Source organism: Calonectris borealis, chromosome 17 (assembly GCF_964195595.1).
Source record: "Calonectris borealis chromosome 17, bCalBor7.hap1.2, whole genome shotgun sequence".
In the NCBI taxonomy this organism is placed as follows: domain Eukaryota; kingdom Metazoa; phylum Chordata; class Aves; order Procellariiformes; family Procellariidae; genus Calonectris; species Calonectris borealis.
Genome location: NC_134328.1, coordinates 5,550,952 through 5,577,398, shown reverse-complemented (window position 1 = coordinate 5,577,398; position 26,447 = coordinate 5,550,952).

The window sequence follows — 26,447 nt, the reverse complement described above, 5'->3', positions numbered from 1 at the left end:
TTAATTCTTTCCTTTTCTTCACATAGTCACTCTCCATTCATCTCTCCTAGCCTCCCTGCTTACTTTGCTTAGCAATGCACTTCTTGCAAGCACATGAAAACTATTCCTATGGTACCAATCACGCATATTCTTGAAAGTCAGGCTTACTCTAAAAAGCAGTCAGAGTCAGAACAAGATGCAAGACAAGTGGATCCAGCAAATGAATAGGAGGCATCACAGTGAGACAATTATGATGAATATAAATAAGCTGGCGAGAAAAAATATCATTTCACTGAAACATGCAATTTTACTGAACCCAAAATCATTCTTGGAGACAAATCCGTCTTCAGAGAGCTTTCAGGATGAGGATTTTTGAGGTTGGGTCAGCTGTGATCAAAGACAGCAACACCCCACATATTTTGACTGACTCTCTCTGCATTTTGCAAAGGCAAATTTTGAATGTGAGAATTGCCATTATCCGACCATCTCATGGTGCAAAGTTAGCAAGAGCCATCTTTGGGAAGGAGAATGTTCTTAAAGCCAGTTAGTCCATACCCTCTCTTGCTTTTACTGGAAGCCACTGTGCAACACTCTGCAGAAATACCTAAGCTAATTCAATGAGCTAGCTTGAGTACCAAGAGCAGTACAGACATGCTAACCTAGCAAGCTGCCCAAACGAATCAGGTGGGGTTCCACACCACACAACTGCAGATACTGCAGTGGGAGCAGCTCGGGCAGGTACCTCCATACAGTACTGCACTGCCTCCTCTAGACACTGCACACCCGTCCGCTTTATCCTCGCCAATCAAAGATATAAAAGATCATACAACGCTGCACATTTCTGACACGGTGCAATCAAGTCAGACAAGTCTGGTCACCCAAACACTGCCGGTAATTCGTGTTAGAAATGATCCACAGGATGAAAAACATCCAGCAAACTACAGCAGTTTTGTTTTGAGGTTTTTATTGTGGGTTATTTCTTTTTTTTTCTTTTTTTTTTTTTCTTTTTTTTTTTTTCCCCTCTGTTAGGGAATTACTAATTGTTCCAAACTGCTATTAATTGGCTTACAGTTCCACATACATTGTCAAACTGCTGGTCAGCTGGCAGGCACACCATGCTTTCCCAACAGATTTATTTCACAGCTGGATTTGCAGTCTGAAAGGTCCTTCCCACTTCCAGCTCTGCAACCCTTCCAGGCAGAAGGGAGGAGAGGAACAGACAGATGCCTTTCCACAGAGATGTAACCACCCTAGCAGGTTCTCAGCATGTCAATAACAATCTAATCAGGCTGCATTATATTGAAGGGAAAATGAGATTTCTGACTTTGCCAGAACACTTCACACATCCGCTTGCTCTTACAAACACATACAACACGCTCCAGTTTCCAGATGCAGATAAGGATAACCACAGTGTGAAAAACAATCCAAGAACTAGTCTAGCCAATTCCTAGCTGGACCTCAGCCTCTTTCCATCTCCTCTCCTTGCTCTGGAATAACAATCGCTGCCTGTAAATTTAATGAAACTTCATCGACAACTCCTTTGTGTTTACTTCGCAGACAGTGCCCTGCTGCTCTGAGGATACGTAGGAAAGATGACTCAACAAGCTGTCCCACCTTGCCTCTCCCCCAGCCTTGGTGTAATCACAGGGAAACCTGCAAACCTAGCAATGCCCAGGGAGCAGGAATTTGTTCTGGAAGAGTCCTGATGGCTCCTCTTGAGAAAGAATAGCTGCAAGGAGCTCTCCTCCCCACATGGCCAACCAACTGTACAGAAATGTCATGCAGCTCGCCCCAAATGTAATGCACCAGGCTTTTCTTCTGCTCAGTGTAATTCCTGCCAGAGCTCCTTCCTTGGGCAGGGCTGATTAAAGCTGACCTTACCCAGACTGTAAAACTGGGGGTATCATCCCCAGATGACCATAGTCAACCTAAATTAAACACTGGCTTGTGAACTGGTGAGCAATGAACCACCCCAGACAGCAGAGCTGCATGTTGGCTCCTTCTCCAGCATGCTTTGAGGCAAGGACTCATACCCAGTAGCAATCTGTCCTCAGCAAAAAAAATAAAATTATAAAACAACGCAATAGGATTCTGATTCCAGATTCACTGCCTGGAGGAAGGAAGAGGATATTTGATTTCTTTCCTGGCTGATTATCTAAAGAAAAAAAAAGAAAAAAAATTACTAGCTCCAGTGAATGAAAAAGAACCTTTTAGTCCAAACGCCTCAGTCAGGTCATCCAAATTCCCGGTTGCCTTGATCTCTTTTCCAGCCAATGAGCTTCTCTTAAGCTATGACTGATGGTGTCGTATATTTAAAAATGTGTTTATTCTGACAATTTGCTATGCTTTTATGTAAGAGGACAGGCAAGCAACTCATCCCCAAAACCTCAAGGAAACAGCACAAACCTTGGCTGGTAGACTAGTTGGCTCCCTGTGGACTGTTGATTCTTGGACAAACTGTTATTCCATCCTTAAAATACGTACTTACCCTGACAAAGAAAATGCACACACAAACATACAACTAGGTATTAAGAGCTTTGGTAGATCTGTGACTCTGATCTTGTGACTAAGGTGTCAGCTGCTTCTCCAGAAATGGACTTGGTAGTGGAAAAAAAAAAAAAACCAAACAAAAAAACAAAGGAAGAGCGAACACTGAACTGCCCACAGCTGGACTGAGCTGAACTTCCACTGCTAAGCAGCTAACGCTAGGTTTTCCTCACTGCTTCAGTGTCAGTAAGGTTATGGAAACCAGAGAGGCAAACAAATGGGCATTTCTAAACAGATCAAGGGCTAAAGGAAAGGAAAAAAAGGATGTGGGGGAGAATACTCAGAGAACATCCGTTCTGTGGAGGAGTGTGTGTTTCTCAGGGTACCCAAGAGAAGGGGAGATATGCCTATACAAGAGAGGTCAGCGGGTATCAGATCACATCACCCCTTTCCTCTTTCCCTTGGCTGCCTTTTAACACTCCCTTTTGAGTACATTTCCCTTTGGTTGTGGGAAACGCATAATCCATCAGCCCTCTTAAAAACCATGTTGCAGTGGCACCGCCTGAAATAGAAACCAGATTTCTGCCTTCAAGTCCCCCTCTACTGATCAGACCTAACCTTCATCTTAACAGAAGAGACAGGATTTGGGAGTCGGGCACAACCCCACCATACACCAAGAGAGCACGTGAATTGCTCCAAACACAGCTGGTGGGGCTCCTTGGTCCCCCTCACTCCCTTCCCCTGAGGAGTTCACCCCTGGTTTTAACACAAATGCCTGCATGGACGTGGTGGAAATGCAGTCCCAGCTTATGCATCTACACGCTCAGGGGTCAGCAGCCCTGAAAACAATGCCCAGACAGCAACATGATGAATGGAGCACAGGAACTAGATTAAAATAGACTTTCAAATGCAGTTCAATTTAAATAAATCCCCCTATTTTTGTTGCCGTTGACTAGCTTAAACTACACTTAGTCTCTACCATTCGTCTTCTTTTTTTACAACCTGTTTGTGGTTAGCAGTGATCGCCTTTAAGAGACTAACAACAAAGAGAGGCACATAAGCTCATCATCTCCTAGGCTACACCCCCACACTGCAGGTTGTCTCATTCCCATGGGTTGCCTCAGTGAAGGTCCCTGCTTATATCCAGACCACGAGTTCCTGGGATGTCCACCTACCGCCCTACGCTGCACACTGATGCCTATCCTGCAGTCCCTTCCCTCCCACCCTCATCTCACACCCCCGAGTCCTGGGACGCAGCCCTGTATTTGGGACCTTCTTCCCACAGCTATGTCCAGCACCCAGATGAGGCTGGCTGCACCAGCACCCTACCACCCCCTGACACCCAGCTGATGTACCGGGGAGAGAAAGCGCTGAAGATTTTACTGAGAGCTGGCCAGGGGAGGGGACACAACCTACATCAAGGGGGCACACAGCCATGCTCATCTCCAGGGCCATAGGACGCATCAGCCAGGCTTGAGCGAGTCCCTGCCCAGCATAGCCGAGCTGCTGGAGAACCCCTCGGCCAAGTTCACACCCAGTACACTGCCCACAGTCCATAGCACCCACTAGTAGCACCCAACTGACCTCCTCCGTGCCCAATACCAGGCTGCTAATAAGAGAACAGGAAAGAATAAGTTGTTCATGCCTGATATCGTCAGATGGCATCAACCCTGGAGAGCGGTCAGACAGCCATCCCAGACCAGAAGCAACTGGGTATCACCAACCAGCTGCTGGTCAAAGCAGAACATTTTTAGCTGTAAGGCACAGCAATTTGACATCAAATTCACCATTGCCAGAACTATGCCAACTTGAAACATCGCTGCCACTTTCAAAGATGCCCAGAACAAGAAGAATGCATCTAGGAAATATGACATTCCTATACATGGCACTGCTGTAGATAGGACATGCTTTTCCATCCAACATGACTGCAATTAGCCCTGGATTATTGCCAGTCTACAGGATGTGCTGCAGTAACAGCCCAGGCTCCTGCTGATCACTCGGGACGATGAGCAAACACTCACATTAGCAATACAGCCACATGAACTGCGTGTCTCTGAGCTCCTGCACCCGCAGTTTGGGGCAAGCAGGCGTCTCCCTTCCATCAGGTGACAAAATACATAACATCTATCTGTGATGTCAATGAAGTCGTTTCTCAGGTATCTGCAGCCCCATGGGGCCGACCTGCACGGCTTGTCAGTAACCCTGCATTTCTGACGGTCTCAGAAATGTAATCAGTCAACAGACACATACTGTAGAGTGCAAAAAGACTCTGATGTCAATAGATAAAACCTTTTCCTGCTATCAAATAAAAACAGAATAAATTGGCAACACAAAGAAACTACTGGCAAAGAGGAAACCCCAGAAATCCAGCCTGCACTTAACATCAATCATGGGGACTGCCTGCTCCATCATGAGTCTAAGAATCAAGGAAAACCTTTTGCTTACAAAGACTGGCAAACAATAGTCAAAATTCATTGCTGTAATCCTTTTTTTTTTCTTTCTTTTGCTTTATTTTTTTTTTTTTACTAGGACCTCTGTGACAGTCCGATGCCTAATTGAATAAAAAGAGATTAATCTTCTCTAGATTTGGTAACTCAAGAAAAATATGTGAATTCTCCAGTCTGGGGATCCTGGGTGCATGCAAAATCCTGCTTGTGCAGCCAGCTCCAGGGTACTTGAGGCAATGCAGGGAGACACATGGCCACCACGGGACAGCAATGTCAGAGAAGCACTTCTGCAGATGGTGGTCAATGACAACATCAGCTCCTCTCAGGTTCTTCTAGTGCTAGTGTCTCTCTTCAAGGCACTTCACCTACCAAGCCACGGCAGCCGAGTAGGGTAACATTGTGCCCAGTTCATTTCCTTCTGATTTCTTCATCATGGTTTGGTGTAAGTCGTTATGGTCTCACTTTGCAGCAGCCAAATAGCCCTATAAATCCCAGGGGTGCTGGAGCTGTGATGGTTGCAGGCTACCCAGCAGCTTCCTTGCCAAAAATTTCCTGCAAAACCTCCTACCTGAGGCAGTCCTATGTTTCCCACCCACATGGGTGAACCTTTCCAGATGGGACACATTCAGACAGTGCTGGAAGGGCTCAGCAGCCTGGATGCTATCAGCAGGCTGGGAACGTAACCTCCAGGGCGCTGTATCAGGACTGCACAGATCCCATTGATCTCCTCCCTTTTAACTTGGCGGAAAGCTAAAGTTTTCAAAAACGATTCTCTTTAACCTCTGTGAAGAAGGATAGATCTCGGGGATTTGAGCGCTGATCGTCCTAACGCTGCATTAGTGGGTGAAGGAGCTTGTTTGAGATTCTGATCAGCAAAGTGCAGCTCAGAGGAGCGGGTCAGAAAATGTCAGACGGATCAACACTGAAGAAGATGGTTGTGTTTCTCAACGAGCTCCGCTGTTAAAAATGCTAGGGAGCAGCGGCTAGGAGGGAGGGAAAGGGTGTACAGTGACATGGAGGAAGGGAGAGAAAGCCTTAGCCAGCAAGACGAGCATCCTGAGTCACTCTGCCGGGGAGGTGAGGCCGCTCTGCCAAGGAAAGGCTGACAGAGTAAGTCAGATGCCTGGAGTCATTCCACAGCGTTAAAAAAAAAGAAAAAAAAAAAAGATTTTTTTTTTTTTTTTCTTTCTCTTTTAAACAAAGAGTTGGTGCAATTCTAGCCACAACCAGAATACAAAATCCCACTGATGTGAACCCCGGTCACCCACTGCTCTGACCGCCAGGGCTGTCCCGTTCGTCTGTACGAGCGAGGGGGTAAGCGCGGTCCGTGCCAGGCATCCGAATGAGCCGCAACCCCGGGCTTGGGCTCCTGATGAATCACCAGAGCGCGCGAGGCAGAGCACTCCATCCGCAGCTCCCGCGGCCACGACGAGCGTCGCTCCACCGCAAGCGTCGAGAGGAGCCGTGTGCGCGGTCCCAGCCCCGCCGCTGCGGCCGCCCAGAGAGACCTGCGCCCGTCCCTGCGCCAGCCACGCCTGGTGGGGGCTTGGAAATGCCGCAGCGGTGAACGTCTCCAAGATGAACGTTTTTAGATGAGAGAGGAGCTTGTTCTGCTGACTCATAGGTGTGATTTTTATAAAGAAGCAGTGAATTTGTGGAACTCCAATTTCACTTTGCCTAGGTCTCCACAGCTACTTTCTGCAGCTATAAGCCATCTAGGTTATTAATCCTTTTTCTTTTTTTTTTGCTATAAAGCCATCCACATTTCACTAAACTTTTAATTAGAAATGCAACAAACAATGAAAATCAAATTTTTTTATATATAGCAAAAGCACTACGCTACATACCAAGGCCTTTGAAAACATGTCATAGTTACGCTACTAGCAAAACTCAGTCTTTTTTTTTTTTAACTGACAAAGCGCAAAGTGAATACAAAAACCTGAAAAAGAAAATAACGTTTTTTCCATCATTATCCAAGCACTAATAAAGCACAACATTTCACAGCCCTTTGAGAACTGGTGTAAAGTTAGGACCGACAACAGGAGGAAACCATATTTCCATTTTGTCTTGTAAATATTTTTCTTGCAGTGCTTTGCTTCGGCACTGAGGACCCAAGGACCTAGGCACAACAGCGTTTGTAGGCAGAAGTAAGATCTTTCATTAGATCAACCGGAATAGCTGGAAAAATTAGATAAGTTTCCAGCCGCTTCCTAACCAGTCTCTCTTACACAGTCGCTAAGACAAGTGTATCGAAACCCCTTGAGCTGAAGGACTCCGTGGGCTCTGCTTAGGTTTGCTTTCAGTCCTTGTTTCCAGAATTGTAAGTGCTTTTTACAGCTTACTTGAACGAAGGGCAAGGATTAGACCTCTCCAGTTTCAGAAGTGTCTGCCCACCCCTTAAACCAGCCAGAATTACTCTAATTACTTTAGTAGCTCTTGCTTTTTCCCAGGCTCCTTTCTTTTCATTTGTGAAAAGAAATGGCCAAAAGAGTGATTTAGAAAATGAACATACACACAAACCCCATAAAAAAGCACAGGCAAAAAAAAAAAAAAAAAAACCCCTTTTATGATAAATCATATCTGTTGTCCTTAGTCCCCTCCTGAGTCGAACCCTCACCAAAATCCACGTCAGATAAAGTTTGATTGCTCCCAGTGCGGTGACCCTGTGGTGCAGCTGCTGGAGAGCAAAGGAGATGCCGCGGTATTTCATACGCCAGCGACAGAGTCACCAGCTCCGTTCCAACTCCATAAACTTCACGGAGAGAGGGGGAGGCGGAGGGTAAGGTACAGGCAGCATGCTTCTCCCAGGTACCACAGACCTTCCGTTCTGTGAACTCAGCAGATATGAATAGAAATCACTGATGAAAAAATGGGACATCAGAGAACACAGAGCCCTCTTTCTGATCTTAATTGCAGCTTAGTGGTGCGTGGGACTTCTACCCATACGCACTGCAAGCATGGCTGAAGAAAAATAGCACTCAGTGCTGTTAAAAATGATCTTATTTAACCTTTGAAAATAGAAGCGATGATTATGAAAGAGGTGACAAGGTTGTTCTGGATATTCTAATTGAAAATTGCTGCCATTTTCCTAGCTCCTCTGGGTATGTGGCTTTAATTAATCAGAATTCAATGATAAATAGTGCTGGCAATGCGAATGGGTTTTGGATTATTTGCTCTAAGCAGAAGACAGTCAGCAAAAAATCAACAAGGGGCTGTGAGGCAGGGATCAGCCTACCTTGGTGCATGGACACCTCACCGGATTTTACTATCATCAGAAGAACGAGCAACCACCACGTTCAGAGCCGCTAAAGCCGCGCACAGATCAGCCGCCTGCAGAGCTCTTTCACACGCCACCGGTAGACCCCAGCAGTGTGGTCGGACTCAGATGCTTTAGCAACAAGCAGTGCAGAAAGCCCAGAAGACGACTGAATCTGGACTCTTTCTTTGGAAGAACAATGGCAAAATCATCCAGCCAGGATTTGAATCAGTAGCTGGTCCTGACACCTGAACTACTAGCAACCCCAAGGGCTGCTTTAAAAAGAGAAACAAAATCACAAGGTTTGTCAGCAGATTTTCATTATGAGGAAGCTGAGGTCAACCATATTTCTAAATTAATTTTCTAGTACATATTGGTTAGACTTTAGGTAATTGTCCCTCCTCCACCCCACCCCCCCCTTTTTAATAAGTACAATTTACTAGAGTTGCATAAAAATGAGTAATACATTAGTTTCACTTAGACTCAATATGAAATGAGTCATTTCTTTCCAGCACATGACCAGGCTATTATGTGTCTCCTAAGCATACTGCAGAAAGATAAAGATGTTACTTTTTACCCATAAACAGCCACTGCAAATCATCTGATTCTTTAAGGGACAATGAGTTCACCTCCTGAAAAGGTCCATTTGAAATGCACCTTTCCCTGTCATACCCACATCCCCACGGCTATGACAAGCCCTGGGAAAGGGGCACGGACTTTGTTCTCACTCAGACAAACCATGTCTATCTCCCTCTGGTTGACAAGGGAAAAAAAAGTCTTTTTGACAATGGGGCCCCGGTGGGGCCGTGGTACCATTATTTATAGATCCAAGACTCGATAGGCTGATCACTAGATCCTCCCTCCCCTTCAGGCTTTGTGCAACCAGTATTTATTCTTGCCCTGTTCTTGGCTTTTCTGCCCCTCTCATCTTTCCAGCTCTCTCCATCTCAGACACACTCTCTTTAGAAAGAGGGCGGGTTCTGGCTGGGACTATGAATTGCAATGTTTGCGTAGATAACATCATTACATTGAAATCGCTATTCTCCCTTCCCCAGCTCAGCATTGCCCTTTGGTTTTATCCCTTATGTTTGAACTAGAGGAAACATGGTGAAGGCCAGGGGTTCCTGATCTTCTCATAAATTAGGCTCAATTTAAGAAAACCTGGACAACTAAATCAAGAAAGTTATTCTCTCTTAAAACAGAGAAATTGGTATTTAAAATTAAAAATGCAGCAGAAACAAACCCACCAGAGTAGGGTAGAGTCCTTTGACCTTCATGCCTCACACCCCAAAGCAAAAGAGGGTATTTTGCCACCCATGCGGCAGCACATGCTCTGCAACGCTTGCAGGAACTCAGCAGGGTTTGTCGTCACGGGAGCATGACACCCCTTTGCTTCCGTGCCCCAAATCATTGTCTTAACACGTGGGCAAGGCAGGAGGGGTCAGCGCTATCTTGCTCCGTAGTGGTAGCAATGTTTCTGCATAATCTTTGTCAGGTTACACTGAAATTAGGGTGGATTCACCAATTTTTTTTTTCTTTGCTAAGTTCACCTCTGACCAGTCCCTTTGGAACTACACGGCAAACTCGCAAATATACTTAAGTGGAAATCAGAGGCAGGATTAATAGTAAAACCCAAAACATTATTAACCTATTTACTTTAACACAGCCTGACAGAACCAGGTTATTGCATCCAAAATCTCACCTTAGGGAGAAGCTCCCATACTCCTTTCACGTCTTTTATATCTTCTCTGGCCTGCTTCACATCTGAATTCACAGAGCAGGTTTTAAACATACAGGTGGACGCTCCCTGGTGTCATTCTCACTGACGGCTCCAATCACTGTCAGCAAACACACCCTGCCAAATATCCCTGTGATAGTCTAACCTAACCTTGCCCTTCACTGCCATCCAGAAACCAGCCTATAACTTACTGACTATAGAATACATCTTCTTTTTCCTTTCCAAGGAAATCTCTTTACTAGACCAACTGATACAACAGGAAAAGACAAAATACCTTTCATGCTCTCAAGCCCGTTCTCAAGGTCAGGAATGGGAGTAGGAGATTTTTCATTCTCGTTGGAGTACTAGTTTGTTCATTGGCATCGTACGACTGCATTTGCCATACTTCCAAATCCACATGCAACTTTCAGTTTTCTTAAAGTAGTAACTGGTGTATTGATTAATGCATTTTCTACGTGGGGATATTCACTCTGCACATGACTATCCAACGGCATTGATAGTAATCAAAAAAAGTATTCACTACATGTATGCATACATCTTACTTTGGTCCCAGTAAGGATACTTCAGTGTCCCAATCTGAACAGAGATTTAAACTCCACCCCTGCCCCCCCCCCAATCAAATCTTAATTTTAAGAAAATTAGGAAAAAAAAAGGAAAAAAACCCAACATCCTTATTGTCACTTTGAGTCAGAGGCAGGCACAAGGGGATCTCTTTTCACATTTTTTGGTTTGGTCCACAATATAGGAAGAAATCATCTGTTCACACAGGACAATCATATTCCTCTGGATTTACACAAATGTGACCAAGACCACAGCGCTGGTAAAAATTCGTAAAAGCTGCTCTCCTGCCTTCACATCTGCAATGCAGATCTCCACGACACTTCTACAAACTCAGCTCCCGCCCACTTAGCTCAATCCATGGAGCCACAAATAGGTGACTTGAAGCTCCTTTTCAGATCCCAAATCTGGGAACTTCTCTTGTACTCTTCAAAGTTTGAGCTAGCAATACTGAAAATCCATTTTTTCTTTATCTTTTTATATGAACTGTATATCACCATCTTCTCACTTTGCAATCTGAGCCAGTTTTTAATCCACTGCCTTCCAGTACCTCAGGCCTGAGGGTACACTGAGGTCACGTTTCCTATATTTTCTTTGAAATCATAAAACTACGGGGGAAGAGGGGGGGCTGGGTAGAATATATTTTAAGACCTTCCATAACTCAAGACCTGGAGCTGTAAGAAAGGACTATGCATTGCGGCACTGATGATCAAATCATGAGTTGGCAGGACTGGGCTTTCATTCAACTGAACCACAAACGCGCTCAAAACAGTGACTTGCTTTTCTCCTTTTGTTTCAGATCAGCCCAGCATCTTTTCTGACATAAAATGACCTAGGTCATTTCTGCTCTGAATCATCGGCAAAGAAGGGAAAGGAAGAAAAGTGAAGATATCACACTCCACATCTTCATCCCGCAGCATATTCTAGAGGGCACAACTTGATCATAACTTCTCTCACTCTCCCATGACCTCTTGCAAAACAATCCCTCCTCACACCCAGGTTATAAAGCAAAGCAGTTCCTTTCACACTTAAAGTGCACACTGCTTGTGATAGCAAGATAAAAGTCATCCAACAGCGCACAGAATTTCAGCTTACCTTGAGAAAAATGATACCTCAGCCACAAACGGCGAGGGCTATGCAGTGAATGCAACTTGCCCAAGGTTATCAGGGGATCCGCATTAAGGAGAAATCAGACTCTCCACCCCTGCACTGCCTCAGCACACAAGTGAGGCAAAGAGACCATTGCCCTTAAATTGTGGATACTGAGGCTCCACCACAAGCAAACCGCACAATAGCACTCATCCAAGAGAGCTGCCTTCCCCTTCCCAAACCTCAGGAAGCACTTGTAGGACATGGCTGCACAGCTATCCCCAGACCAGTATCCAGATGATGCACCCACATGTGGCAGAAAGCCTAACACATGCCCTAAAGCAGGATGACTATGTTATTAGTTCAGGTTTGAGGCTGCTTCTTACTGAAGCCCGTAGAGGAGGGACGCCTACCTCTTTGGAATCGTGCTTCCTCCTCTGTTTTCAGTCACAGGGACACAGCACGTGGATGTAGGAGCTCCAGCAGCCAGGACCATAGCCTTGCCGGGAAGCGTGGAAACCCCCAGCCCTAGGAAGGGCAGGCACAGCATCATTACCAGCCATACTCCTCTTCGTCCCCAGCCTCTGCTCCTGGGGAAGCAGCCTTCATCGCCCACCTTTCCCTCCAAAGGTTCGCACCTATTTCACTGCACAGCAGAGAGGCAAACACCGAACTGCGGATCAGCAGCGGCATTTCAGGTTCCTTTATGTATCAACAGCAATGCCCGAGCCAAGTCTGGATGCAGGTTCAGGCTCTCTTTGGTTGCAGTGTGTATCCAAGGGAGAAAGTACATCTTGATCCTCTACCAAGGACCTCTGCTAGTCATCAGACTCGCACTATTACAGCTAAGGAGTGAGAGAGGAGGAGGATGTTACATTTCTTTCCTTTAGACAACGCTTCAAAATTCCTGTGTTCGACTACGGAAAACACAAATGTTGTGGTTGTTTAAAGTGATCACCCTGGCAGTGATTTAAAAAGAAACCAAACAGAGCCAAGAAAACGCAGATTTATAGAGCCGCAGCCTATTTCCTAATAGCCTGAAGGAGAAAACCTGCCTGTACACACATGTTTTTCCAGCCCCCTAATTTGTCATCTGCACTGGTCTTACATCCAGGGGTATTTCTCCAAGACACCTCCAGGTAAGAGGGAATATAATCACAACCTTTTTTCATACAAGCCAGAAGAAAGGCAGCCAACACTACGGGCCTGCCCTTTTGTTTGCTCTTCGAAACAAACATTAAGGTCACTGAGTAGGAGAAACACTGGGCCAGTCCCTCCTTGGAAACCCCAGATACATTTCCAAATAGCAAATCACACATGTATAAAGACTTGGCAAATGGGACAGGCCTGCTCTACTGCCGTATGCTTACCTTCCACACAGCCTTCATCCGTTCATTTTCATCATTTGCTGTTTTACTGCATAATCATGCCTTTAAAAAAGTGCAGTGCCTTCTCCCGATAACATCACCCTTGGGAAGCCAAAGCACTTCACATGCAACGGTTTGCATTAAACAAGGAGAGTTATTGTTACGCTTCTTACCCCTACTTAAGCTCGATTTGGGCATAGATTAGAAGTGCAGAACAGACGGACAACTGCTGAAAGCAGAGAAAATACTGAGGTTTCTTGTCCAAGGTAGACAAAGGGGAGGGAAAAGGGCTGGAGGTGGCTGTTCCTTAGCCAGCCTCCGCTAATCGAAGCGAGCCATCCTCATCAATATCACTTTGCTTTGACAGCTTTTCAAGAGGAAAAAAAAAGAAAAAAAAAAAAAGAAAAAGAAAAATCACACTCCCCTTGTGCAACATGCTTTAATTGCTATGTGTACCGCACACCAAAGAGGGCATCCAGGGGGTTAGCAGCAACGTGATGAGCTGCATCGCCTTTAACGCTTTAAAGAGAAAATTCTTGCAGTTGGGGAGCAGGAAGGGGGAAGGCGCATCCCCCTCTGACCCACAGGGCACATTCTTTGCCACTCCATCTGCCACCCCCAGCTGCTAAATCCTCAGTCACCAGCACAAGGTGATCTCGAAGCACGCTGCTAACACATGAAAGGAAGCAACTTTGGCTGGTTGCCTCCTTACAAGCCCCGCTCTCCCCACCCCCTTCCTTCCCTTCCTCTCTGACATGTTTAAAGCATCTGAACGTCAAGGTACTGAGAGATCACAGGGCGAGTTTCCCTTCCCTATCCTGCTCAGATGGCTCTTGTCAGCAGCTCCCTCCAGCCCTACTCTCAGCCCCCTGTTTTCCATGAGGATTTCCCTCCCTCCTTCCTTCCCTCCTGCTCTGGAGCCGCTGCTCTGGAGCTCGCATTATTTCCTTTCTTGGAGCCTACAGTCTGGAGCCAGCGAGGTTTGTCTGCTTCCCCGGGTTCAGCTAATAAATTGGGATCAGGGGGTCACACAGCAGGGGACTTGGAAGCCTGAGAGCCTCTGACACCATTTTTATTAGTTTTTACTATACATACCATTTCAGGAGCCGGGATGCCATCCCAGTGGGGCCCTACCCATTGCTTAGTAACTAAGATTTTGTAATCTAAGTTTTGACAAGGTCATTTTTTACCTTGGGAGAGGGTGGGGGAGGGAGAACCCCCACGTACATTAATTACACAAACACTGTGGGGACAATGCAAATAGGAACCCATTTCCCTTTTGCATCAGGGCAAAAGAATGAAAAATCTTTTTACTATAGGGCTATTACAAGCCAAACAGGCCAGGATATTTTAAACGACACACTGCTGCAGTCCCATCCTCTGCTTGCAGACTGGATGAGTGCATTTCAGCCTTTCCCCTATCTATCTCTAATAAAACATGCCGTCAACAAAAGTGACCAAACCTGGAGGTAGCCACAGAGCCCTGATACCCAGGTTATATTAAATGCCCCCATGCCTCTGCTGGCAGCATGAGGGTGACCCTGACCAAGCTAAAACCGAGTAACAAAACCTCCACCGGTTTCAGCATCAGCATGCTGATGAACCCTGCGTTTAGTTAATCACTGCTGGCACATGGGGTATAAATTCCCTTTTGGCAAGCTCTAGTCCCAGCAGACAGAGGCGTGAAGAACCCCAACACCCACTGGCCCTTCAGGTCAACCAGAGCCAGTTTTTTTCCTGATATAATATTTCTTAGGCTGACAAGCAGGACGTTTAGAAAGCACGGGAAACAAGCAAACACAGCCACTGAGAGCAAGTCCGCGCCGGGACAATTTCATGAGAGCAGGCACAGATCGAAGCCAAACCATGGAAGCACTGTGGTGACAGCACACTGCCATCGCTGTAGGGAAATGGTGCTGATCCGGAGAAGTGAGCTGCCCAACCAGTCCGACCCAGCTGAAGCAAGGCAAAACAGTCATTTGGGTCCACAGCCACACAAGATATTGCAAAGAAGGAGCCAGTCTGCCAAGCTGGGCTTTCTCTTGCGCATTTAGTGCTGCTTGCTTCAACTGCAGCTTTGCTATGTTCAATAACCCTGAGCATATTTTTCTTTTTTTTTTTTTTTTTTTTTTCATCTCCTGCTCTGCTCTGATAAATTCATTCTGGAAGGAGGAAAAAGGTCCTTTGGTCACTGCTACCTTTCCCTTGCACCCTCTCCCTTGATCCAGGGCTGTGTGAGGTGTATGCCTCTGATGTGGTTAAAGTAGGACTGAGATTGAGTAATGCTTTGAGGTCCTTCGGTATGCTTTTTGCTGGCTGTCACCTCATCGGGCTCCAGCATATGCTTTGAGGTTAAGTCCCAGTGTTTGTGTTTTGGGCCTTTGTTGTGGTTGCTTGATTTGTTCATGATGGCCTTGGCTCTGCCACCCCACGAGCAAATGCAAAATTCACAAAGTGGTGACTCAGTCATTTTATCCACTGGCAGCAGCAGCAGCTGGCAGGGGCTCAAAACAGATCAGAGAACAAGGCAACAAGTGTCTCCAAGATGGATTTCAGACAAACAAGGAAAAATGAAAAGGCTGAAAAAGCAAGGAGAGAAAAAGCCTGATATTAAATAAAGAGACAGAAAAACAGCTGGAATGTCAAGTAGAGACTGAAGAGATCAAAAGATCAGCTCTGTGATAGACAAGGAACTGTGCTGTGGTTCTGAACAGCAATACTCAAAATATGGCAACTCACTGGCCCATACGGCTTTTTCCATTGGTTAAACTCAGCTTGCACGTCAAAAGAGGTTGCTTTTTGCTGCCAGCACTGGAAGCTCAAAGCAGAACCTACAGATCAAGCTGTTTTCTTCCTGCTTCAGGCATCAGCCCTAAAAATAAAATGACCCCGGAGGACTCAAAAGCTGGCTTGCTCGTTTGGCTGATAGGATATGAAGGAGGATAGCAAGGCTTGTGCTTGTTCTTCTGCAGTTATATGGGCTCTGCAGGTTTTCAAATAACAAAAATATGTCCCCAGACATGAAAGGGGAACTTCATCCTGACCTGGTTTTACATCTTGGTAACACCTTCATCCCTGGAGGAGAAAAGAGTGATCCTTATAACATATCCTCTCCTATCTCAACCTATAGTACTGAAGGGCCTTATTCAGTGGACATACAGAACTGTGAATGACATCAATGAGCAATCACAGTACCAAGCCATGTGTCTAAACTGAAGCTGTGAATTTTCCAATGAAAGCATGACATTATGAGCTATGACGCACATAAAAAGGACATTTCTACGTCAACTGTGTTTCAGGCTGAACACACAAGAAAGTATCAGGTATGTACTTACGTGATACGGTACTCTGTAATAAAATATCAAGTTCATAGAGGGAGGAAAGATGGTCTTGTGCTTAAGCACAGCATTAGAGTCACGATGCCTGGATCCTGTCCTTGGTATGACCCACGGTCACCCTGTGAGACCTCAAGCAAGTCTTGCCTTAGCCACGTAGTACTTGTGAAATCACGACACAGTGTAGTGATTTTTTTTTTTTTTTTTAAACAGTGCACAACAATTTACATTCAGAGAGCTTTATAACTCATTTCTGTCTGTTTGATCTCCAGCCCCAACTTTTCTGGCAAAATAGCAATTAGAGCACAAGTGCTGAGCCGGCTCTTTGTTGCTGCCCATGCCCTATCAGACTCAGAAAATGATTGTGACTCAGTCACCTAAGCTGCGTTCTGTTTATTCATGTGTAAACTGGGAATCATTATAATTGCTTTCTAAGCATTAATTGATTATTCCTCATAGCGCTACTATAGAATTCCTAGAACAGAGAGGAAGAAAACCAACAAGAGGAGCAGGCAGCAGCAAAACTGCAAACTGCTAATAATTTTTAGTTTACTTTTTTTTCCTTCTTCTGAGCATTGAGATGCAGGAAGTTCTTTCCACTCATGTCCTGACTTCAACATGGTGTGCCATGGTTTGCTCTGTGACTTCAGTCCATCCATCTCAACTTTTCCTTGTTCAGACACAAATCCATCTCAGAAGCGAGTCTACGTTCCCAGGGGTGACTAGAAGGGGTTTTCCTGACTCCCATGAAGACAATGAAGATACGTCCACTTATATCACTATCTATCTTTGCTCAGATCAAGAAATCTTCTATCTTTCCCTACCATTAGGAGGCCAGATAAATGCATATCAAGAGATGACTCATGAATTTCTAGGTGCAGTTACCTTCTTCTACAACTTCTCTATGCATTTGTGTGTCTCCAGCCATCGCTCTCACGTACATATGCACGTTTTCTCCAGTTGGGTGAAATCCTTCTATAGCTCTGCACGTCTCCCTGCCTGTTAGGGCGAGAGGCTGGAAAGCAACTGTGACCAACACACTGATTTGTATAAAGAGAAATTAATCCCCTTCCTTCCTGGGGCTGAACTGCCTTGAGTGCAGTATGGATGGATCAGCAACCAAAATCCCAGAGCAGATAAGGAACCACGTCAGAGTGGCAGTAGGTGCGTTACACGGGCAGATTAACTTCACACTCTTAATCATGTCCAGCAACAAAACAACCAAAATAAAACACAAGTCAGACTACAAAACTCAGGTCTGGTTCTCATGCAGGAAAAAAACAAACAGAAAAAATACAGGCCAAAAAAAGCAACCTTTGTAAATCACTCATATAGGAAGAGGCAGGTATATACTATAGCTTGGTAATGCAAACAGTCTCCTTTTCTCTAATGGAGTACATGCTCACCTTGTAACAAATACTGCTTTACAGAGTCATGGGTTTAGTTTTGATTTTTATGGTGTTAGGCTAAAATTATTTTACTATTATAGTTATTCAGTCACAAGTCAATTAGTCACACAGTACCAAGTGCTATCAGAGAAGTTTAACTGGAAGTATTGTCTGCACATTTTTCACCTAAAAAATCAGTTAGATTTCAGGTAAAAACATGGAAACATATTGAAAGGACAAAAGGAACACTCAAACACAATAAGCAGGGCTAGCTAGTAAAGATTCAAGCAGATATTCTCAGCTCTTTAAGACACTCACAGAGTTGTCCCACCTGAAACCCAGAAGTTTCTCATGGCAGAGGAGAAAGTTACTTGAGAAAAATACACAAGTGAAAAATCAGACATTTCTGCTAGCAGGCAGCTCGCTGAACACTCATTTCTCTCCTCAGAGAATGTTTTAATGGAAAATCTGACTGATCTGGCACAGACCGTTCCAAGGCAGTGATACTGAGTCATAGAGCAAAGCCGTAGCTACCATACAGCCTGATCCAATGCCCCTGAAGTCAATAGGAAGGCTCTGGAACAGGCCCATACAAATTAAATAAAGTTTGCAGCATGGCTGTTATTAGTTCAGACTCACTGGAGGAGCTGGCAATGAAAAGCTGCTGCTGCTGCTTTCATGAGGACTCTTCTCTCGCTGTTATCAATGCCATTTCTGTCCAAGGATGTTCTGCAAATTGAGACAGGCATCAAACCGAGGAGCGTTCTTTGGACTTTGTTGTTCGAAGAGGGGGAAAAAACAGTTTCACAGCTGTAGGTTGAGCCTGAAAAATATGGCAGGTGACAGAAAGAGGGTCACCACACTGAGAGAGTGTCTCTGACAGTGTATGGGCTTGGTTTTCTGTTATTTTGTGTGAATTTAGTGCTGGTAAAACAGGGGGAAAAATGCTAGTTTATTTAAATCCTGGGATGAGGAGCAGCAGCAACCATCACTTAATAGGAAAAAAAATTCCCCTTCAGATGAAGGAGGGAACAGAATCTATATTAAGGACAAACAGTAACAGAAATCAGACATGGAAGCATAAGTCAGGATTAAGAAAAAAGAACCTCCAGAAGGGACACTGAACAAACCTCACTGATCTCCTGACCTAAGGCACATCCCTTGAAGTCAGACATCTCTTTCAATGGGGTAGGGACCAAAAAATGTCAAAGCACAATAATCTGCCAATTCAGGAGGACAGAGAAGAGACAAAGACATGATTGTATGTTACAGGACAAAAGAAAAGCCACAAAGGGAACCCTTGACCTCCATCTCTCAGCTCTCAGTTTAGATGCAAGACAGGAACAGCAGAAACGGTAGCAGCTTCTTGTGTTGTAATGCTCAGCTCTCACTTGGAAGGACCGCAGAGAGGTGAGGAGAGCACCCAACCATCATCTACAAACAGTGGCATCAGTAAACCCTGCCCTTGATGGATTTCCATCAGGAAGGCATTGAATGCAAAGAGAGGATTGGAAGAAGAAATTATTTAATTAACTATAAACCAATGCCAAAAGTGTGGGTAATAAACAAAAGGAAATAGAATTAGTCATTTATGAGCACAAATTTGACCTAGCTGCTATTACTGAGCCTCGTAGAATGATTTGCATGACTGAATGTTTAAATCAATGGTTGTAATCTACTCAGATAGGGCCCAAGTCTTAGAAGAAAATGAGGAGTGGAAAAGATGGCTTTACCTATAACCAAGTTACTAACAATTAAAAAAAAAAAACCTATCCTGAACACTTCCTACTTGATGACCCTGATAAAGCAACAAGATGGCATATTAGTTGACATCCCCAACCATCATGCTAGAGAGCAGGGTGACTAATACAAAAATCGGTTGTTTATGAGGTGTAGGATGAAAAGATAATCTACTAACCTCAAGGTCTCCCATGAGAGATCGATGCTAACCCCCCTTAGAATTACTAAATATCCTAGCTGTAAACCAGGTGGTGGAGAAGTCACCAGGCTGTGGAAAACCTCTCCAACTTTCTCTTGACAAACAGAGGAACTGATCACCCAACAAACACGGGTAACATAAGTACAATTAATTATGAGTCAATCACACTTGCTACAGGCAACAAGATCAAACTATCTAAACTAGTAATGATATATACTTGGAGCCCTGAAAAGTTTTCAGCTTTGTGAAACTGTTACGGGTAATCCAGTTGAGGGAAAAAGTCTCACTGACCAAACATGACTGGGAATTGTTTATGAACATCTTACTAAAAGCCCCAGATGCCACAACCAAATAGTCAAGAGATGAGATGATACTTGTCAAATAACTAATCTACGCTAACAAATTGCTGAAACCCAATAAAAGCAAGGAAAATTATATGACCAGTAGGATAAAGCATAAAATAGACTAAATCTGAAGTTTATTAGGAATCTTAAAATGGAAATTGTACTTAGAGCTAACATTGAAACACAAAAGACTACTACCAGAGGAAGACATTTTTCAAGACAATACACCTAAGCAAGGAGTACCTAGGAGTACAATACACCTAGGAGTTCCCAAGGAGGGAAGCAAATGTTTCAGCCTTGGAAGAAAGAAGATTCTAGAAAAAAAACCTGATGTTCTGCCAATGTCTTAAAAGACACTGAACAGATACGTTACTCTGATACTAAGATTGATGAAAACAAACTAAACAAAGGAATAAGGTGAACCTCAAAGCAGGGAAATGGACAAACCTATAAGCAATCAACATGAGTTTAGGGAAACCACAGCCTACCAAACCTATTTGATTTCTCTATGAGATTATAAATGGAGCTAATAAAGTCAATACTTTATGATCAGATTTCTGGGAGGCATTTGAAATCAGAATTATACAGAATTAAGTGTTATGTAATGGACCAAAACGCATAGGTCTATTGTACCCTTTGGCGTAACACGTGGTACTAACAGGGCTGGGAACAGCAGCGCGGGGGAAGAGCTGCCTGCTACCAGAAGCCAGGGAGTGCAGAGCGAGGCATCCTGCTACTTCCATCACAGCAGCACCGTTACTAAGGCTGTTTAAAGGCCTTAGTGGGGATAGATTTTTCGGACATAGTAGAAGCAAGAATGGTCTGCGCTTAAAAAGATTTTACAAACATGATAAGGCATATTTACTAGCCTAGTTCATTGTCTCCACAATTCCTGCTTCTGAGACATGGACAAACACCTGAGGAATGGCAACACAAAAAGAAAATGCCTTTCAAAGGCACTATTCTTCTCTGAGGCCAATTAGTACCTATGCTGTCTTTTGGTAGATCCCAGTGGTGTCCCATATCCATATCAATACTACATATATCTGTTTGCTGGTATAAAATGACCAAGTTTTTCCTTTGGTTTACGCCATACCCATTATTTGCTGCCATATCTTGCTCATCTCCAAAACACGCTCTGAATGTAAAGCTCTAACAAGCCATAGGGCCAGTATCCCTGGTATTTGAAGATCTTCCAGAAAGCAAAACAAAAGCTTTTATGTAATGATAGATACATTTCTTTCCTGAAAATCGTGGAGAGCAAGAAGTGGCAATCATCAGTCACTGACCTTCTAGCATGCATGGCATGCAATGACCTTGACTTTATTTTTAACCTCTTACGTGCCATGCCTTGATGCCAGCCCTGCAGGGTTATGCTAGTTAAAGCTTCAGTGATTATTTCAAAGTGACAGATGGAGTGTCAAAGCAAACAGCATCTGTCCAAAGGGCCCCAGTAGGTGATGCTTCACAGAGTACCTCCTGAACATCTGCAGTAATTAAATGCTTAAGCTGAACAAAATTTAATTTTGCAGGCGATGTTGAATCAGATATAGTTCATTGCACAGGGGCCCTTGATCTGCTCTGCGCTCCTAGAAAATAGTGTTGCTTCTCCCTAAGCCCTCTTCACCCTGAACTTCAGAACCATGGCAGCTTGTTTGTTCAAAAAATAGGCATTTAGTGGCTAAATACCCAATTTGGCATCCAATGAAGTTGGTTCCCATGTCTGTAAGGAGACCACAATCAGAATTTAAAAGCATGCATCTCTTCTCAATTCTTTTATGGAAAGGGTAGGTTATTTTACCGGAGTGAAAGGCTTTTTGATTTTGTTTGTTTCTTGCAGAACTCAGTAATGATATCTTAATAAACTTGGGTTCCCTGTGAATCCCAGGCAAGCTAAAAACCATCAAGAGATGTTGTTACTCAAGAGATGTTACTGATGGGAAAAAGCATGAAGAAAGTGAGAAGTGGGAAAGGCCAGAAACTTATCAAAGTGGGAAAGATTTGAGTTCGGTAGTCAGCAATCTTAAAAAGCCCAGTGCACGGATAAAATACGTTCCCTTCCCTCCCATGGAAGGGAGGCAAAGCTCAGCAAGTCGGTACCAAAGACACAATAGAGACCATTTAATTTGCTTGCATTTACACATCCCTGGGGTGAGACCCACCATTCATTCCTTCCTGCCTCTGGCGTTCCCAGCAGCTTGAATTGGCATGCCCTGTAGTTCACTCTACTCTCTCATTTTAGAAGTATAAGAAATATCTCATTTGGGAGAAAAATGATGAGGATGTTAGCAATTTGAAGAAGAATCTGTGACCAGTACAAGCCAAAAAAGCAGCCGTAGAGTCAAGCCAAGCAGTCTGGAGGCAGACAGGTCTGTGGAGAGGAGCTAGCACTTCTTAAAACAGATGATGGCTGTCAGACTGATATATCAAGCCTTACTGTAATACTCATGGACCTTACTGTAGCCACATTTTCCTGGCTACAGAAAAAAACCATTGATACGTCCTTTCCAAGACAGAAAGGGGGAAGGAAACAAAACCCCTTTGTGCTGCACGGCAGGGAAACGTTATTATGGAGGGACAATTTTCTCAAGAGTCCCAAATATCTGGTAACCCTGATCATTCTGAACAGGGAACAGGTCATAAGATAAATGTTCAGCCTTCGGCACTTATTGCTCAGAGTGCAAGGTTCTCATATGGAGGTTACCATATAATATTGGATTATGGTAATATATTACACCGCATTGCTGATAGCGTTTTTTCATAGGTTTTCACGTTCGTTGCTTAACTTTCCATAGTTTATATTATTTTCTTCTATCCATCTAATCTATCATATCTCTCGGGCACCTATCACTCTGGATCCTTTTTCTATAAGCAGTAATATATTTCTTACACATTGGACACTTGGTTTCACCAGTTACCTGCTACCACTGGTTCTTTCCCTCTCATTCTGTTGGGGAATCCAAAAAAGATGCACTGTTGATTTCATCCTTTGCCAAAAGCTGAGGCTGTTGATCTGGGAATTGCACGTATTAGGAAATCCATTTGTGCTCCCTCTTCTTACTCAATGGCTTTTCCTTTTCCAGCCACAGAGCAAAAGTCTGCAGGTCACACCAGAAGAGGGTAATTCATTATTTTTTAGTTGACAAAGTTGAGGGTGAGTAGGAAAAGAGCTGAAACAACGGAAATGCTGATCTCATTCTAAATCATGAACTACGTTTAATTCTCTGTTGGTGTTTTTTCATTGCTCACTAAACCTAAACTCTTCGCACATCTAGTGGGGCAAATTCAGAGCCAAAAATGTCAGCAGGGATCGTAACTGGAGAATGGGCAGAAGATGAACTAATGGTTGGAGTCAAGGCTGGTATATGCCCACGAGTCACATTCGGATATAATCATCCAAGACCTTCAACCCTCCTTGCAAAAGTGTAATCACACTTCAAAACACCCAGCAAATTTGGTCGCTTAGATCTGAGCTCTGACTTACCAGGACCCACAAAGTCATGGCCAGCTCAAGTTTGTCTTACCTCTGAAATCAAAAGCTTTTGCTTCTGGACATAGTTTGCATAATTCTGTATTTTAAAAGATTATCAAGACTTCTCCATGTGACAAACTTTGGACTCACTATTATGGAAGGCCTAAACCCTCTGATCAGGGTAAATCCTGCACCAAATTCCACTTTGGACAGCCAGAAAAACTCAGGAAATCAAAAAAAGAAAAAGGCTGTGAGGAGGAAAGGAAAGTCACAACACGGCTAACGTGAATGGGGGATGGGAAAAGAGAAGATGAAATAAAGGCCATGTCAAATGACTCTGCTTTCCCCTCTATTTCGTTTGGAGAGAAGATTAGGTTACTACAGTTCAACAGGACTCAGTTTGCTTATTGCTTTGGGCATTAAGAACTTAATGCAAAAGTAATGAAGTTAAACCTGTGGCATAGATAATGGTCATTAGCAGCCTTCTTTCCCTGTCATAAACCTGACCCTTGTTAACTCCTATTTTATCTTTCTATGCAGATGATTTTGAGTGGGGCAGGAAGTATTCTCTATTCTGTCCCATTTGGGGAAAAAGTCAGCTAGTGAGTATGCACTGGTATTTCCCAAACTGAAGCCCCTCTCCCCCACATTACAGCCCAGGCTCCATTACAAACTGGAGGGAAACGCTGGGAAGAAAGAGCAGAATTGGAGCCCTTGACAGAAAAAACATAACTTGTAGTAGGGATGAGAGCTTCAAGAAGTCAGCTGGGATTGAAATCTCCTCAGAGGAGGATGTTAGGGAAAAAGCGAGGATTAAAAAGTTTTAGCACGAAATAAAGCTTATTTACTGCTTAACCCCTTTCGTTTCTGTCCTACACCTCACAGATAAGGGAGCTCTTTCCCCACTCATTAAGTTCTTTTAGAGTTTATTGACTGAGGGCAAAATTGCCCCTGCAAACAGATCCTTGATAGCTGTTGCCGCATTTCTGTGGCACTGCTCTGTCAAGGAACATCACCCCTGGATGAGACCTATTTGAATAGACGAATTCGACCAAATATCCTAATTCTTTAGTAGTTACCCAAAACTCAAATTTTCTTTCACCAGAGACCCAAAAGGAGCATAAGTATAGCCAAAAGGAACACATTTTTCATGACTGCGTGAGGAAAAATCTGTCTCATTATTACCCAGGTCTGAAAAGATGCTCTAGTTCATCTGCTTTTAGAAGCAAGACGATGATTACTAACTTTTTTATATCTTTGCCTAATAATAATGATCAGGCTTTTTTTTTTCCTGGGAATTATGGGGTGGCATGAATAAGCTTAACTTAAGGTTACAAACTGAGGTGACCATGCTATTGTCTATCTGCAAATGGAGAAGGGCTAAATAGCAACATTGACCTTAAAGATAAATTAATCAATTTTGAGATTTCATTGCCAAGTGAATCCCAACATACCAAAAAGGCAGTAATAGAGCCCTCAAGCTAATTGCAAAATTGCATTACCTTCAAAGGAAGGATGATTTGGCCCTCAAAATGAAAATGCTTCATAATAATATCAGTCATCACAAGAGTTACACCTATATTTGAGTAACAGGCAGTGGATTAGTCATCGCTTGATGAGCAAACAAAAAATGAATTTTTGGGTTATAGTCCCAGAGAATTATCTGTTTTCCTGTAAATTCACTAGAAGGGAGGAAAACCACAGACTAAAATCTCAGCTTGGGGTAATTCTGTATTTCATGCTGAAAAGGGGTCTGTACAGGACATTGCTGAATAGACAGATAAACCAGTCAAATTTTAAGGTGTAGAAGCCAATATGACTGCTTGAATCATCTCCCAATCTCCTGTTCAGCTTCTCATCTACTTTATTTACACAGACATATGCGATTTTGTTGCCAGCTGGTGATTTGGCAATAAAATGAAATCTGAGCCTAATGTGCCTAGAAGATTTGTTTGGAAAAAAATAAACCCAAGATAAAAAAAACCAAACTAAGTAGTACTTGTTTATAGAAACATTACGGTACCTTTGATCCTTTCTTCTGTTCTGCTTCAATATGCTTGAGTAAAAAGAAAATACGCTGTAAATTTCAGAGAGCAGCATGGGGGCTCCTATGTTTGTGTTGCAAAGACAGACTGAAGCCTTTAATCAAGACAAACTCCTGTAGGGCAAATTTCCCAATCCAGCATTAGTGTGGTGGTGTTGCTAGGTGGATCCCCATCCAACCAATCCACAGTTCTTGTAACTTGTCTGACCCATTTCTGTGGCAGGGCAGCCCTGCAAAATCATTTGGGCATGAGAGAAGGTGGGGAGACAAGAAGGTGACACACACGGAATGAAGATGTAAGCTAATAAACACATAAGTACATGGAAAAATAATGCAGGATACTGAAGAATGGCTGAGACACTGAACTAGAAATACCAAAGCAGAGATATAAATATTATAGAAAATACAGCATCCATATGAAGAATGTTTCACGTACCCATGACCCTGAATAAAAAGACTAACAGTAAGTCCCTTGACCTTTTCTATACATACATGTCAGACAAATATGTACATGCTGCTCTTTAAAATCTGATATTTATTATATCTCACATCAAAGCCTAACTGCACATGGACAGATTGTCCTAGAATTTGAGCATGCAATAAGCACAGGGGAGGAAAAAAAAGGCATCAAAGCTGCCTGTCTTATAAAAGTCCCAGTCAGGTAATAATACCTAAAAATAGTGGATACTTCTGTATATGAAATTGCTGTAATAATTACACTTAAAAGTCAGATGTGCAAGCGCGCCCTTAAGGTCTGTTAGGACACCACCTTCATAATCGAGAATTTTTCATTGGGATTCAGAGTTAGTATCTTCATAGGAAAATCAGTGGCTTTTCAAATGCCTGTCCAATAGAACATAGTACTATGCTGTGCTACAAACTGAAGTACATTTGGAAATAAAATACAGCATTCAAATAAGAATACATTTAAAAAAATACAACAGTATTTCCGTTACAAATCCTGTTTTCAAGCAGTGTAATGTATTCCTTTCAGACCAAAATCT